Source organism: Theobroma cacao, chromosome 1 (assembly GCF_000208745.1).
Source record: "Theobroma cacao cultivar B97-61/B2 chromosome 1, Criollo_cocoa_genome_V2, whole genome shotgun sequence".
In the NCBI taxonomy this organism is placed as follows: domain Eukaryota; kingdom Viridiplantae; phylum Streptophyta; class Magnoliopsida; order Malvales; family Malvaceae; genus Theobroma; species Theobroma cacao.
Window position 1 is genome coordinate 18,889,675 of NC_030850.1, and position 18,171 is coordinate 18,907,845.

An 18,171-nucleotide genomic window follows, 5' to 3' on the forward strand; every position below is an offset into this window, starting at 1 on the left:
GAATAATTATATGAAATATAATTATGATTATTGGAGTATAAAATGATGTTTAGCAGTGAAAAATTTTGATTCCTGGTATTTATGGAGCACAAGGGCAAAATGGTAATTTTTCCACTAGAGGACTAAACGAAAATTTTTTTTAAGTAATTTTTACCCCATTTGGTTAATATTGATCAATATTAGTGTTATTTTAGGTTGAAAAGTAGAAATAATGAGATTCCGGTACATTTCGGAGTATAGGGGCAAAATCGTAATTTTTTCGTCTCGGGGGCAAATCGGTAAATTTTTCACCCCAGCACTTGTCAAGACCAAGGGATTTTAATTGTGGTAGGATTGGATAAATACCAGAATATTTGTGGTGGAAAATTAAGAAGAAAAAGTCAAAAAGTTAAAAATTGGGCCAATAAGCATGTGACACATGGCATGCTTGATTATTTTATTATTTTCTATAGAAATCAGCCCATTAAATCCCCAATTCCCTCACCATATTCGGCCTAGACATCCAGCAACAAGAAAAAAGGAAGAACAAAAGGAAAAACAAGAAAACCTAGGTGGAAATTCAAAGAAAAAGTGAAGAAATCAAGGAAACAAGCTAGGTAAGTTAAAATTTCTTTAATTCTCCTTGATACCTAGCTTACCCATGCTTTTGTTCTTGATTTCCATGGTTGAATATTGAGTTATCATGATGAATTCAATTCTGAAAAATGGGTATGGAAGAGGAATTGTTGTTGGAATAATTTGATTTTAGACTATGTTAGTGTTTAGGGATAGTTAAGCATGGTTATGAACAAAAACACAAAAGAAATATTCAATTTCTCTAGGGTTCCTTGTTGGCCGAACCATGAGGGCTGAATATCAATGGGGGATTGTTTTTATTTCAAGGAAAATGGCATGAAAAATGATGAATTAAGGTGAAACGGTTATGTAGAAAAAATTTCGATGCTAGTGCATCAAATGATCGAATTTTTCTATAAGGAACTGTGAGGGTTCTAATGCTGAATTTGGCTTTATTTAAATGGTATGTGGTAAACTAAGGTATTAGAGGAGAAATGGATTAATTTGGAGGTGATTTGGACATAATCGCCAATTAATCGGGTGATCAGTCGAATTTAATCGATACCGCGATTAAGCGGTAATCGGACGTATTTTTGCATTTACGTATCAAGCATTAGTAATTTAAAGTAGTTTATATCAATTTAGGGACAATATAGTAAATTCCTCGACTTTGTTATTTGTCAAGGTAGTGAGACGTCCGGAAAAGACAAAGGAATTGCGCTTGAGGGCTATTAGTCTGAGTGCACCCGAAATTCGAATTTTCGATACCGGTGAGTGGACTTGCATTTCAAACTTGTTTTGGGGAATATGAAAGATTCTATCCAACTTGTCTTAGAAAATGTACCTTGGGAACAAACTTTTAGTACAATGATTTTATATTGTGAAAATGTGCTATACAATAGTTTATGTGTTATCACAATATGATAAAATGCATGATATGCATTGGATGCTTCTTTGCATGTTGATTTGGACCCGGCTATGTGCGAGTAGGAGTGCACATAAGCTGTTGATGACTCGGCTATGTGCGAGTAGGAGTGCACATAAGCCGTTGTTGACCCGGCTATGTGTGAGTGGGAGTGCACATAAGCCGTTGCTGACCCGGCTATATGCGCATAAGCCGTTGCATATGAGATGATGATGATGGGATGGTGTGCATGTTGATGATGGGTATATGGTTGTAAATGCAAATATGTAAGCGTTTGTTTTGTTGAAATTTGGAAGTTTACATGTGTTACATGTTGCTATTGTTATTTTAGCAGGATGGCTTGTTTTAAGGGAAAAAAGGTTTGGAATAGTAGTTAGATGAAAATGGCCTTATTTTCAATCGGTGCATCATGATTGTCAAATTTCCTAGTTGAGATTGCTTGTTCCCTTCTAATATTCACTCACTGAGTATTGTACTCACGTTTTATAAAAATTCATGTTTTCAGATCAGGTGACTGTTGGACCCCAGATCGAGGAGTCCCCGTAGTGCATCTCCTGGGTATGTGTCTGGCATTCGATAATAATCTCTTTTATTGTAAATGTCTCCGCTGGAAGTCATGGGTCCTTTTGTATTGTGAATACAATCTAACAATGTGAATATGTGTATGCAATGTAAATTACTAAATACATGACTGGTATAGTGCATGTATATTATTATCGATAATGCCATTGTGTTTTGGCTATGTTCACACCCGAGAAAAGGTGTATGTGTATGCATGATATGATAAATTTGTTAAGTAAAGGTAAATGGATAGGCTTGCTTGGGTTTAGTGAGCTATGCTCATTGAGCTCATGCACCGATCATGGCCCGGGAAATTGGGTCGTGACACAACCTCTCCTACCTCCATCAAAAATCGACAGCACAAAGCCCACTTTATCCTTCACAATTCGGCAGCAAACAACCTCCATTTTTCCTGCACAAATCAACAGCAACACAACCTCTCTTTCTCACCCTCCTACTGCCATTTTTCTGCTCTCTCACCAACACTTTTTCTCCCCTTTCTTTGCCTTATACACGGCACCTCCAGCTGCCATTTTTTGCTCTCTCACCAGCACTCTTTCTCTCATTTTCTTGGTCCTTCTTCTGCTAACCTTATTTGTTTTTTTTTCTCTTAAAATGTCGGTCCTTCTTGGGAGGAGAATGACCACAATTTTATTTGATGTTAATTTCACATGTGGGGGATAAGTTAGACAAGTCAATGTACTTGTCAACTATTTCTTTTTTTTTTTCCTTTATGGCTTTACATTCAGCCGACCTCTACCATCATTTCTTTTTCTTCTTTTTGTCTTGGCTGACTTAATCCTTTATTCTTTCATTTTTTTATTTGTTGACTTTTCTTGCACTTTCCTTCAAGTATTGATCACATGGCCATTTATCCTCATTTTCTCGTTCATTTCTTCTTTTTTATCTTCCTCATTTATTTATTCTTTTATTCTTTTACCTTTTACACCATTTTTACTCTATGTTTTATTTATTATTTCATGATCCCATCCAAACCACATTCACCCCATTTTATTCTTTCAACATTTTATCACCATTGCCTCAATCAAAGTTCATACAACTAGTTTTAATTTTTATTCTTTATTCACCATAACTTTCATCTTTATAATTTGGTCCTTTCAATATTTATTAAATTTCAATTTCTTTCTATCTTTCTTCCTTTATGCGTATCCAATAAAAATGTCGAAGTTGTACTTCAACACGGTATTACCATAATATTTAAATATTTACTTACCACGCTAATTCGATTTAATAAAATTATGCAGTACGATTATCGTCGTTGTTCTCCAAAATTCTTTCTTACTTCTTCTCCCCCACTTAAATTAGTCATATTCCCTTCTTCCGGACTAATTTTCATAATTAACAAAATATTAATATTTTAATATTTTTTATTCATAAACTAATATTTTATTCTAAAATATTCTTTTCACCCGTAACCGCTCTTCGACACTTAAATTTGCATCAAGTGACCTTTCGTTTTATCGATAAGGTTTTATTCGCTGCTAAACGAGGGTACGAGGTGTTACAATTCAAGTCAAGTAAACGATGGGTCCTCGCTGCAGCGAGAATGAATTTTCGCTGCAGCGATATTGGGCTCTAATTATCAACTGACAGAGGGTTTCTTAGCTGGCTGAGGGTTTCTCACCAAACCTCTTCATTTCAAATTTAATTCATTAATTCCTTAATGTTGGAAGTCCATGCTCAACTATGGTACCAAAGAAGTGGAAAATAGGGCAACAATCGAACAAGATAATAAGCAAGACAAAAAGTTTCTCACTGCAGCGAGAAGCTTCAGCAAGTTTGTCTCTGTAGCGAGAATCAGGCCAACAAAACCCTCAAAACTCAAGAGTTTTTTGCTGCAGTGAGAATGAATCTCGTTGCAGAGACAATGAATCTCGCTGCAGTGAGAATGAATCTCGTTGCAGAGACAATGAATCTCACTATAGTGAGAAACGGGACGCCAACAACAATTTTTCATTCCCTCAAGAGAAGGCCATTTAGCTGCAAAGACAAAATCAACTTGAACATGTTTTAGAAAATTTTCTAAAGATCAACATGCAAGATTCACATGTACAAAACCATATACCATACTCATGAACTTTCTATAACACACATATCTATGTATGTNAGGGCTTGTTTATGCCCTCACCACCCGAGAATTTCTCGCTGCAGCGAGATTCAGGGCAAATGACAAATAAGGGGTTTTCACATGCCATAAAATCCATCCCTACCATATTGCACATCAAAGTGAACACATTGACAATAATCAAGTTATCAACATTCAAAACAATTACATATTAAAATCATAAACTTGCTATCACATATTCATATATAAACATATATCAACAAGTACACCACCCCACTTCATTCATCATCATAGCCGAGTCATCATCATCATCGGCTTATGCGCACTCCCTACTCGCACATAGCCGGGTCAATATCATCACACAATATTATTTATCAATGCACAACATATATTTATATATATATATATATATATATATATATATATATATATATATATATATATATCAACATGATATAGGAGCACATAGGTTCGTCCTTTTACACATTTCACATTTTCACAACATCAAAAAAATTTATCAAGGCCTTGTTCCCTGGCACACATTTTTAAAGAAAAGTCGGAATAAATCATTGAAACGTTTCATACAAATACAATTATATCTCCCAAAATGATTTTGAATTGCAAGTTCACTCACCAGTATTTTGTTGAACCTTTAGTCGACTCTAACTTCCCTAATGGTCCAAATTGGGCGATGGGGCTTCGTTGGAACCTATTATCACATTCACATCACCATTAAGTCAATTTACATACTTATAAATTCTAAAAGCTTTCTCTTAGCTAGCTTCCAATTGCCATTTAAGTGGCTATCTATGTTCACTATCCTAATCACTCTAAAGTGAATGAACAACCTCAACTACCAAAACACCCACAAGTCTAAACATTAATCATTTTCAACATTAAAAATCAATTCTAATTCACTACTCACCTTGGTAGCTTTGTATTTGAAATTCTTTCCAAAAACTTTCAAGCTATTATTGAAGCTCCCTCTTTCTCTCTCTAAAATAGCAAGCTAGTGAGAGAAAGTATGGAAATAAGATTTTTCAAGGGTTTTAAAGTGAGAGAGTGATAGAGCATAAGGGTTCTATGCAAAAGTGCACAAAAGCTTGAAAATTGGAGCTATTTTGAGAGAGGTTATGGAGGTTTCATATCAAGCTTCCATGGAGAGGGAAACAAACGTGAGATGGAAGGAAGAAGAAGAAGAAGAAGCTGCTGGAGAATGAAAAAGCTGCTAAAAGAAAAAGATATTTATAGCTCAAGCTTATCCAACTCCCCTCAAATTATGAAAATGCCCTCAACTAGTTAGCTTGTTCTCCTTCAACCCTTTATGCAATCTTTTTACTATTTTGACATTGAAACAAAGTTCATAATGGTCTAGAAATATTCGGGTTCGCGAAACTTAAAATTTTTGACTTGAGATGAAAAATGACCATTTTGCCCATATGGTGGAAATCATCATCATTTTTGTTTCCTTTGTCATTTTACCCTTATTTTCATCACTCATTTATGCCTTAGGCCTACTTAGGCCTTAATATTGTTTAAAAAACTTACTTTTCGAGGCTTACTAAGGAAATGACGAAACTACCTCTAGCTCATGTTATTGTGTCTATGCCTAGTTATGAGCCTATAGAGGTCGAGGTCTCACATATCTAATCTTTTATTGATATACTTGAATAGATTTTTAATGGCTGTAAACGACTATAAATCTCCACATCAACATGAGCTTGATACTTAATTACCACATAAATATTATGAGGAACCATAAATCTATTGTCTAATTCAATTCCATTTTTTTCAACTACATTTTCTGAAATATCTTTTCTTTTGTAAACTGGGAATCCATCTTCATTTATTGTAGTACTTCATTGAAACTATTTTGGGAAATATTTTGAGAAACATCTTTTAACTGTACATAAAGATTGAGGGTTTTCATTACCACATGGACTATGTATCATAAAATTTATAACTACTTCATATCCTATTAGATCAAAATCTTTATTTGGCAATTCAATTGATATGATCTTATCTATATCATCAGAAGATAAACATTTATGATCTGGATGTAACCAAAGAAGAATATGAATGTGTGGCAAATCTCGTTTCTAAAATTCAATCGTACACATAACTGAATATTTTTAATGAAAAAAAGTATATATTAATATGTAAGTCTATAACAGTATAAAATTATAAATAAATTATTTATGGAAACACTAAATCTAGTGATGAGATTCTATTATTTTACTAGTTGTAACATGTCCAAAGTGGTTTTTCTTCATCAAATCTTTGATGAAGTAACAAAGTTTAATCTTAAACACCTTCAAAGTTAGATCACGTCTATTTTCTGGTTTTTGTTGAGGAATCAAGCTTAATGCTTCTTGAATTTCTATCCATCTTGCATTTCAAGTAAATGTAATAAACAAATCATGATAGCCATAATACCTACATATTCCCATTCCATCTTGATAGTTCTGTACTTGTGACACCCCGTACCCTTGTACAGAAATCAATATGACATTATCAATGAGACAAAGGGTCAATGGATGCTGATTTAAGCACCAAAGAGCGAAAACGGGTGAAAAGAGTATTTTAAAATAAAATATATTACACGCGAGGAAATCATAATAAAATAATAATATTTTTATTAAGAGTGAATTATTGAGTTAAAAGGTGATTCGGAAATGAACTGGTGCAAAGTAAGATGTTTTAGAGCCTTAAAAGGCTAGCGGAGAATTTTAAAATAAAATAATATTAAAATATTAATATCTTATCTGTGGTTGGAATTAATCATGAAAGAGGAGTATATGGCCAATCTAAGTGGGCGAGAAGAAACAAGAAAGAATTTCGAAGAAAAACGACGATGGTTCTGCCCCACGTGTCTTTATTAAATAGAGCTAGAATGGGTAAGTAAATATTTAAATGTTATGGTGATACCGCGTTGAAGTGTAAATTTTATTATTTTATGACAAGCAATATCAAGTCAAGCAATATTGTTTATGACAAGATTAGTGTTGGTATCAAAAGACAATATAGACAAGTAATCCATGGTATTAAGTATAGATCAAAATATTTTAAAATTAAAATAATTTTAATATTAATATTTGTAAAATATTAATATTTATTTATAATTTAAATATTATTATAATTTAAATATTAAAATATTATTATTTTTTAATTTTTTAATTTAAAATAATAATATTATAAGTTTAGGTTTGTTATTTTTAAAAGTAATAAGGACATTTTAATCCAAAATGTTTTGAACTCTATTTCCATGGGTGTGGAATAGCTAATACTATGGGGAGAGGTGGTACTAGCTATTCTAAGATTTTGCAAAATTTTAAGGAATGGTCATTCCTTTCCTCCAAAGACAAACCAAACATAGGGAGAAAATTTTTTGGGGAATAAGCCATTCTCCCAACCAAACATGTCATTAAAGTCTTATCTAAAGTTTCAAAGCGGTGTCTATGAACCATAAGAGCTTCATTCCATATTATCAAGCTACATGCCTGGACCAATATGGCACGTTAAGTTTTTTTTTATTTGACTTGTAGAACATTCATTAATTTTTAAAGAGATTTTGAGCTTTGAGTGAGTTGTTTTGGCACATAGTAAGAGTGAAGATGTAATGCCTGAAAAACTGCTAGAACAATTTTACCTATAGATGGATTCCAGAAATAATAGTATTCCATAAATATGTTTTGTTTGTACCCCTATGTTCATAAACAAATATCATTTCTCCTTTGTCATTTTCAACTGATTGTTTAATACATTGATTAATATTCATTTTTTTAGTTTTGATACTAACTACAAATGTAATTCTTGAAGTTCAATTAAATTGTAGTTCATCTCTTCATATATAAGTTTAGTTTTTTGTAAATTCAAACTTGCTTGACTTGGAATTGGCAATTTATATTCGGAAAAAGAGGTACAATTCTTGTTGAACATATCTTCCAAAGCAATCAATACATAAATTTTTGAATAATCTTTCAATATTGAGTATTGCAAAAATGCAAATGCACACTTCAATCTATAGTTAATATCATTTGGAAACAAATACTAATTGTTTTCCCAAAGTGCTATCAGATCTATTATCTCACAAAACATTACAATAGGTACAAAAAGTTGCCTTAGTTGTTAGCTTGAAGCCCATTGTGAAGTTTGAGCTAATGCATCATTCCATTCTTGGTCATCACCTAACAAACCTAATGCTTTACATGCTGCTTGACAAGTAGGATGCGTAATACCATCGATTGTTCTAATTTGTTCATAGCTAGTGACTTCATTGACTACATTCAATACCATACACATAAAATTTAATTCACCTAAAGTCGGTTGTACATAATTGTCACAACCCAAATCTTGGGCCATGACCAGTGCATGGGCCTAATAGGCATAGCCCACCAGATCGAACCAAGCCTCTCTATGTAAACCTGTCAGTAGTCCATCTATCACTTCTCTTTCTTTAAGATGTAAACCTCATAATTTCTAATAATAATAATAACTTCTTCAAAATTAAATCGTGAAAACCAAGTATATACCATTCTCAAAATAAGGTTATCATTATCAACCCTAAACGACATTGTTAATCAACTAAACATACAGAGTTCACAACAAATCTCACAATTTATATTAAACCATCACATATAAACATACAACGGACCCTTGACTACCAACGGAGTGACTTTCGGCGTGGGTACTATCATTGAGTGACATGGTAAACCTATCGAAGGATGAATATAAGGAAGACCCTCAACCTAGGAATCCAACTACCTTCGGACCTGAAAACTAAAATATGAAGTTGAAAAGAATGAGTATGAACTCAGTGAGTAAACATAAGAAGGGAACAAGTAAACGATATGGATGATTTTTTTTGAAAACATGATGCACTTGTATTAAAACAATGCAATTTGTATATCATAAACAAACTTGATGCCACGTTGACTTTTAACTCATTTTAAAAACATTTAAGAATATCAAATTTCAATATTCAATTCAATCACANTATATATATATATATATATATATATATATTTATGTATACATAAGTGTATATATATATAGACATTTCAAACATACATCCAACACATTAAGGTCATTCCCAACTAGTCAACATGGCTCAACGCACACAACCACCATCCTCAACTTAACTTATGTGCACTTCCACACTGCACATAGCTAATACCATCATGTGCACTCCCACATTGCACATGGCAAATATCATCATGTGCACTCCCACACCGCACATGGCATCTATCATCATCATGTGCACTCCCACACTGCGCATGACATATATCATCATCATGTGTACTCTCACACCCCACATGGCATATATCATCATCGTGTGCACTTCCACACCGCACACCACCATCACCGTCATGTGCACTCCCACACTGCACACTCACGGTTATAATTATCATTCAATATTATCTTTTAAAGCATAACACACATAACAACATATAACAAGGATCTTTGTGTCACGACCCGGTACTCTCATCGAGCTCGTGACAACAGCCGCGATGTCCCAATAGACAGTCATCGCTCGAAATGCCGATCGAAATCTCGCAAGGCTTTAATATCAGTTTTCTCACCTCTCTTGTGATCAACAGTTGTAAAATAACATGTTTTGAGAGATTATAAACTATTTTCAAATTAAAACAATAGAAAAATAATTTTTGTCTCACAGGGGCATTTTGGTCATTGTTCCTCACAAATCTTGAAACTAGTTAAAAATGTAGTATACGAGTGAAAAGCACATATTTCATAATCAAAAATAAATTTAGATGTCTAAAACATTCATTTAAAGCGAAACTATATCTATTTGAATATAACAAAAATATTCAATAAAATATTCTATTTTCTTATAAAACAATATTTATAGAGTTACCGGTAAGTAATTTTTATAGCGTAAAAGCTAAGTAAATTCATACATACTGTAATACAGATAACCAAAGTATAAAATTTAATTTACAGTGACACGTGGGCCCACGAATAACCAAAAGTATAAAAAAAATAAACTTACAGTTTTTGGATGATGCAAGTCCAACTGTAGTCCTTGACGATATCAGCTATCTACAGTCTATTACGAGCCTGAAATGGGTGGAAAGGAGGGTGGTGAGATTATAAAATACCAGTGAGTAAACAAACATCATTTAAATCAGCTAAAGCCGAGTAAAAGGAGACAATCAAAATATCCCATCACATTACGTATTTCACAATTTGAAAATTCATCCTAACCTATGCAAACGGTTGTATTTCATTTAGTTTCTCATTAAGGCTTATGACTTTCATAAACATTTGGCTCATGCCATCAAATAGTACTCGATGACAACTTGATCAGAGGCATACCTCGAGCCCGCCAAAGCTGTTAAAAATTTTGTATACACGTAAAACATATTTTTATTTTGTTTTGAAAACACAACCGTTCCTTGGCATTAGCGAAGTTCATGATCACGAGGTGGTTCAGCATGACGTGAACTTTAACTATACCTCAGGAAATACCCTATGCGCCTCTCCAACCAAGGTATGAATATAACTGGATTTCGTGCCCCTCTAATAGGCTGGTCCACAGAACCCGCCCATTACAGCAAGCTAAACCCACCATACAATAAAATTTGCAATAGAATGACATGACAATTATTTTATTTTACAGCCTCTCAAGGCAAATCAATAATTCATGCATTTTCAGCACATTTAGCAATTCAACCATTCATGCCAATATTGCCATAAGCCAATCAATTAAACCATAAATTTACAATATATCAAGTGGTCTCCAATTACTCTATTTTCAAAGTCATCATTTAATTTCAAGACAATTTATAAAATCATTTCATTTAAATACATATTGTTTATAAAACCTAAAAATTAACCATTAAACTCATTTTCTATAGAATTCACAAAAATCGAATAAAAAGACTACTTTAGATAATTAAAATGATCATAAGGTTACTCACTTCACAATAGCAGGATTTTTACGTCGCTATTGATTCGTACTCGTATAATTATTCTTAGTTGTCAGTCACCTACGTCGTTCAACACGCTCCCACAACAAACTTTTCTAGCAACAATTTAAATCCAATATGCTTAGTGCATCAATTCCACTTTTCTCTCTCATTCTATCATAAATCTACATTATTTCTCCTCATTTCTTCCAATATTTTACCATTCAACTTAACACTCTCTAACCAAATTATGCATCTAAATTCCTCCAACATCAATAATTCTTCACAATGAATCATTTAAAATTTCTTAACTTCATTCGAGCACTATTCGTAAATTTCACATTTTCTTCTTTATTTTAGTCCTATGACACCTCCTAATAAAATATTTAAATGTTGTATTAAAGTAACTTAAATTTAATTCATATCACTAATAATAAAAAATTTAATTAAATAAATGGCTAACTTAAAATAATACAATTTCATAATAGGCCAAATAAAAGCAAAGAAAATTTCTTTACCTTTTTGGACTATATTAGTTCAAATCCAATTTTTTTCCACCTTCATTCTCTCTTGGGCTTTTCTTCCTTTATGGTTATTGGGATCTTTTATGATCACTCCTCAACTTCTATCTATTGGGTCATGCCCATTTTTCTTTCTTGTTGGGCCATGCCCATTTTTCTTTCTTCTTGGGTCATGCCCATTTTTCTTTCTTGTTCTTTTCTTTTCTTTTCTTTTCTTTCTTCCACCGTCCAGTAGCCCTTGCTTGTCTTTCTTTTTCTTTTCTCACATGCACAAGCTGTCCTAAATTTCTTCCTCTCTCTCCCTCTCACCGTCGGCCACACTTTCTAGCTTTTTCAACCATAATTTTTCAGTAGCTAAGGTTGCTCATATTGAGTACAAAATCAGCAGTTAAGCTACTCTATTTCTCCTAAAAAACTAGCAGCTAAGTTGCTCTATTTTCCCTACAAAAATCGACAGCCAAAACAACAAAGATTAACAACCAAAACCACACCTTACAGCCTTCAAAATTAGCTGCAAAAATTGCACTTCTCAGCCTCCAAAACCAGTAGCAAAATTGTACTTTTCAACCTCTAAAATCAGCAGCAAAACTGCACTTTTCAGACTCCAAAATTAGTTCTTTCCTCCTCTAAAATTTACAGCAAAATTGCCCCCTCAACTCTGCTATTTCTCCTCTCACTTTCTTTCTCACGCTCGACCTTTTCTTGTTTCTTTTTGTCTCTTTTCTCTTGGCTGCTTCTTTCTCTTTTCTTTCTTTTGTTCTTTTGTTTCTCTTTTATTCTCCCTCATAACCGACTTCTCTCTTTCCTCACATGGCCTGCCACTCCCTTCCTTTTTGCTTTCTTTGAATTTTCCTTGCCTTTCTTTTCTTTTTCATCTCTCATTAATCACTTGGCCGGCCCCTACCATTCTCTTCTCTTATTATTATTATTTTTTTTCAAGTTGCATATTGATCACATGGGCGGCTGCCCTTTGTTCCCATATATTTATATTATTATTATTATTATATATATATATTTATTAACTTCAATTAACACATTTGCACTAAATCCTTGATTTTATTTCATTTACCACATAACCCTCCAACTTTCATATTTTAAAATTCGATCTTTCCGATGTGTTTAAAAATTCTAATTTTCATCTATCTCTTTCCTTTACACATGTACAATCAAAACATCGAAATTTTACTTTAACGCGGTGTCACCATAATATTTTAAATACTTACTTACCCGTGCTAACTCGATTTAATAAAATCATGCGGTTTAACTTACGTCATTTATCTTCAAAAATTTATTTGTATTTCTTCTCCCCCACTTGGATCAACCATATGATCCTTCTTCATGACTGATTTTGATTTCGACATCCGGTTAAATATTAGCATTTTAATATTATTTTATTAATAAAATATTATTTTATTCTAAAAATTTCCTCTTATCTCTTCGGTACCTAAAATATCTTATTATACCTCAATTGACTTTCGAATCACCTTTTCTCTCACAAATTCTCTTTCGATAAAAATATTATTATTTTATTATTATTTCCTCACGTGCGGAATATTTTATCCTAAACTATTCTTTTCATCTTTCATCACTTTTAAACATTATAATTGACCTCAATTTGCATCCGATCAACTTTATTAATCACTATTTCAAAATATGGGGTATCACACTTTGCATGATAATACATTCCACAAAGTTCATTATTTTATTGGTCATACACATAGTTGCATAGTCCGACATTCAAAGAAAATAATATTAACTGCTATGCCACTAGTGTAAAACATCACAATATTTCCAATGCATCACGTGCGACAATTCAATCGACAATTTAATAAAATATTTCAAATATGTGATTTGTCACATTATATGTTTAACAACATAGAAATATCACTCATGGAAGGCTTGTTCCTGTGCATACTTTTTAAAAAAGTTAACCAAGAATACTCAAATACTTTATTCAAATGCATGCACATTTGTTCAAAACATTTTAAATGCAAATTCACTCACCTTAATAATGCCACCTTACAAGACTAGCATTCACAAGATCCTAATCCAAATAAATCCTTAAGTACAATTGAACCTATATTTACCAATAAACCATAACAACCTCAATTATGTCATAAATTTGAATTTAATAATTGTAATAAATATACACTAGATAATCTACAATCTAACCTAACATTAACCTATAATTCTAGTCTAATTCACAAACCCATTAAACCAACTATTCCAATTTAAAGTTTCTTTACTTGGATAAGCTTGGAGGTATACAGATCAATAGAAACCTAATATTTCCACGAAAATTTTTTTGAAGAAAATTAGTAAACAAAATATGAAAATATAAACCCATAAATTTTAAAATTAAAGAGTTGAAAATGTATACCTTTTGGCTTTAAAACCGTAGATTTGAAGCTAGAAAAGCTTAGGTAGTGATGAAAGTGGTGTATAATGGAAAATGAAGAAAATAAAAGAAGAAAAAAAAATTTTTTCTTTTCTCTCTCCTAAAGTCCGTTTGTCATGAGAATGGGGTGAAGGATGGTGGATTTGGTGAAAAAAGGAAATAGAAGGATGAAGAATTAAGAGAAGAAAGAAAGGGAAAAGAAAGGAAAGAAAAAGAAAAAGAAATTGATTTTGGTTGCAAGGAGGAAAGTGGCGTCGGGTGGGTGAAGAAGAAGAAGAAAAATGATCCTTGTTGGAGAGTGAGGGCTGGTCATGGGAAAGAAAGAAAAGAGTCAAAGCTTCTTTTGGAAGCTTTGACCAAGCTAATGGTAAAATTACTATTTAGCCCTCTAAGGTTCCCACTTTTTATAATTAAGTCCTCCCATCATCTTTTAATTCCAATTTTCTCCTATTTTTCTTCCTTAACACTTGCACAAATAAAATATCAAAGTTATACTTCTCCAACTCGTCTCTATAATATTTAAATATATACTTACTCTTTCTTGGTTTACTTAATGGAGGCATGCGAGCCCCACCGACGTCATTTTTCCTTCAAAGTTCTTTCTTACCTCTTCTCCCCCAATTAGATTAGCCATATAATCTTCCTTCATGACTAATTTCAACATTAGATAAAATATTAATATTTTAATATTATTTTATTAATAAAATATTATTTTATTCTAAAATTGCCCACTTGTCTCCTCGGGTCTTAAAATGTCTTATTATGCCTCGGTTCACTTCCAAATCACCTTTTTACTCACTAAATCATCCTCAATAAAGATATTATTATTTAATTACTATTTCTTCATATGCGAAATATTTTAATTCCCAACTATTCCCTTCATCCTTCATCACTCTTAAACATTCTAATTAACCTTAGTTGGTATTTGATAAGCTTTATTAGCCACCATATCAAGGTACGGGGTGTTACAATAATTTATTCTACCAATGCACTTTATTTGTTGTCTTCTCTTCCATTTCATCTATTGCTTATACCAAACAAATTTTATTGGGAAATCAACATAAAAAAGTTGTTTAGCATTTTTATTAGTTACCATCCATTCTGTAAACAAGGTTTTCCTTACATCTGGTCTATGAATTATTCTATCCAATCTCTCATTATCATTAAACATTTTGTAGATTCGGTAAATGAATTACTGATTTTTAAACTGCAAGTTCTCAATGATGTATTCTAAATCCAAAAAGTCTCCAACATGATTTATAAGTTGACAAATATCTACAATTTAAATACGTTTTAATTTCATCTGTCTCAATACTCCTCTGTCGCTGGTCTTGATTGGAAGAAAAGTCAACATTTTTTAATATAGCTTGTGCTCTATCTAGTCTTTTATTGATATACTTGTATAGATTTTTAATGGCTATAAACGACTATAAATCTCCACATCAACATGAGCTTGATAGTTAATTACCAACCAAATATTTTAAGGAACCACAAATCTATTGTCTAATTCAATTCCATTTTTTTCAACTACATTTTCTGAAATATCTTTTCTTTTGTAAATTGGGAATCCATCTTCATTTATTGTAATACTTCATTGAAACTGTTTTGGGAAATATTTTGAGCAACATCTTTTAACCATACATTAAGATTGAGGGTTTCCATTACCACATGGCTATGTATAATAAAATTTATAACTACTTCATATCCTATTAGATCATAATCTTTATTTGGCAATTCAATTGATATGATCTTATCTATATCATCAGAAGATAAACATTTATAATATGGATGTAACCAAAGAAGAATATGAATGTGTGGCAAATCTCGTTTCCAAAATTCAATCGTACACATAACTGAATATTTAATGAAAAAAAGTATATATTAATATGTAAGTCTATAACAGTATAAAATTATAAATAAATTATTTATGGAAACACTAAATCTAGTGATGAGATTCTATTATCTTACCGGTTGTAACATGTCCAAAGTGGTTTTTCTTCATCAAATCTTCGATGAAGTAACAAAGTTTAATCTTAAACACCTTTAAAGTTAGATCAAGTCTATCTTCTGGTTTTTGTTGAGGAATCAAGCTTAATGCTTCTTGAATTTCTATCCATCTTGCATTACAAGTAAATGTAATAAACAAATCATGATAGCCATAATACCTATATATTCCCATTCCACCTTGATGGTTTTGTACTATATATCTAGGGTTACCAATAAAGCTTGAAGGCAAAATTATCCATTTTCCAACTATGGTCCCATCAAACATCGCCTCTTGTAAATGCATTTATTAAACCTTTATACACTTCAGATCTTAAATTTTTCTAATTATTCTTTATGTATTTTAATCTTTGTTCTTCTATAGTTGTAAAATCATCAATGACAAACTGTTGAAAAAGTTTACCTCATTCTAGTAATGTATTTTGAACAATCATACATTGTTCAATTATATATGCATAATATTCCTACATGGTCAGAAATGATCGTTTATCTTTTTCTCTCTTAGGACAATAAACATATTTTATATCAATTGTGTATTTATCTTCACCATAAGGAAACAACAAAAGATATTGCATCGCCATAAAAGAAGGATGCAATTCACTTATTCATTTTAGTCTTTTAGTAACATGATCAACAATGATAGTTAGATTTCCATCATATTCTCCTACATCTCCTACTTTTAGTCCAATAATTTTATAACAACTTGGGGGTGCATAATTTGGTTCTCCATTATCTGGACTCTTTATAATCCCTAGTCAAATAGGAACGTAATTTAATGTTCTAAATCTATCTCTTACTGATCTAAAAGCTTTCACAACTTCATTGTTTTCATCAAGCATTTTCGAAAAACCTTAAACTACTAATTTATCAACAACACTATTATTTTTTAACATAAATACGTTCCATTCTATTTGAGATTTCATTATCAATATCATAAACATACATGTCACAACTCAATCCCAAGCCATGGCTAGCGCATCGGCCAAATAGCTATACCCCATTACGTCGAAGCTGTAAAGCCTGACCTTATAAAATACTTGTCATGACATGCATGTGATGGATAGCATATTTGCATGCTAGGAAAGCCACGAAAATCGTTAAAAGCTGGTAGTGTACTTAATAGTATAACTAAGTTGAACTAAGCTTCGAATTAGATCAAATAGGAATTTTAAGGTGAGATTAAGAGCTTCACAATCTAGGGATGACTCAAAATGGTAATTCGGAGTTTGAGGATCAATTTGGAGTCAAACTGAAATTTTTACTATCTAGGGGTAAAATGATCATTAGCCACTTGGGGACAAAATGAGAATTTTTAGAAAAGATTTTTTGCCATTTGACTTATTGGAGTATGATTTGAGTATTGGAGTATGATTTGAGGTTGAGAAGTGAAAAAAAATTATAATTTTGGTATATTTCGGAGCATAAGGGTAAAATGGTAATTTTACCATTCTAGGATTAAAATGGTAATTTTGTGATTCTAGGGGCAAAATTGTAATTTTACACACCCGACACTTGTCCAGCACATGGATTTTATCCAATTTTATCACGGATAATTGAAGGGATTTATATGGTGGAGAGAGAAAGCTTAATAGTTAAGAAATAAAAATGGGCCAATGAAATGGTGACACGTGTCAAGTTAATATCCATTTATTTTTTTAGCTTTAAAATCAGCAAAAATCAGCCTATTTTCTCTTCATGTGGCTGGCCATAGTAAGAACAAAGAGAGGAAAGGAAAAACAGAAAACCCAGGTGGGAAAATTGAAGAAAAAGTGTGAGATTTCAAGGAATCAAGCAATAAAGGTAAAATTTCTTGATTTTGACTTGTGATCTACCTTTCCCATGCATTTCTCCTTATTTTCCATGATTAAATTTCATGTTTTCATGGTGAATTCATGGCTGACCAAATGGGTATGGAGAGAGAATGAAGTTGGATTGATTTGATTCTAAGTTATGTTAGTGTTTTTAGTTAGTTTAGCATATTTAGAAATAAAACAACAAGAAAAAAATTCATTTTCTCCCATTACCCATAAGAGGCTGAATTTTATAGGGAGGATATTGAGGCTGAAATTGATGATATTTCATGATATTTTGGTGATATTTAATGATTGGTGAGGCTAGAAATTTAATGGGAAATTTTGGCATGAAAATCTGAATTTTTACCTAATGTATAGACATGTGCAATTTATCAT

The 18,171-nt window shown here is 32.1% G+C and overlaps 2 long non-coding RNA genes across 2 annotated transcripts; one reads left to right on the forward strand and one right to left on the reverse strand.

The window, feature by feature from the left end:
* LOC108662332 lies at positions 558-2,022 on the forward strand. Its single transcript, XR_001928272.1, has 3 exons — positions 558-596; positions 1,241-1,325; positions 1,986-2,022. It is a non-coding gene; the product is annotated as an uncharacterized LOC108662332 (long non-coding RNA).
* Positions 13,508-14,253, reverse strand: LOC108662245. The gene is made up of 2 exons (XR_001928061.1): positions 13,961-14,253; positions 13,508-13,657 (listed from the first exon to the last, which is right to left on the reverse strand). It is a non-coding gene; the product is annotated as an uncharacterized LOC108662245 (long non-coding RNA).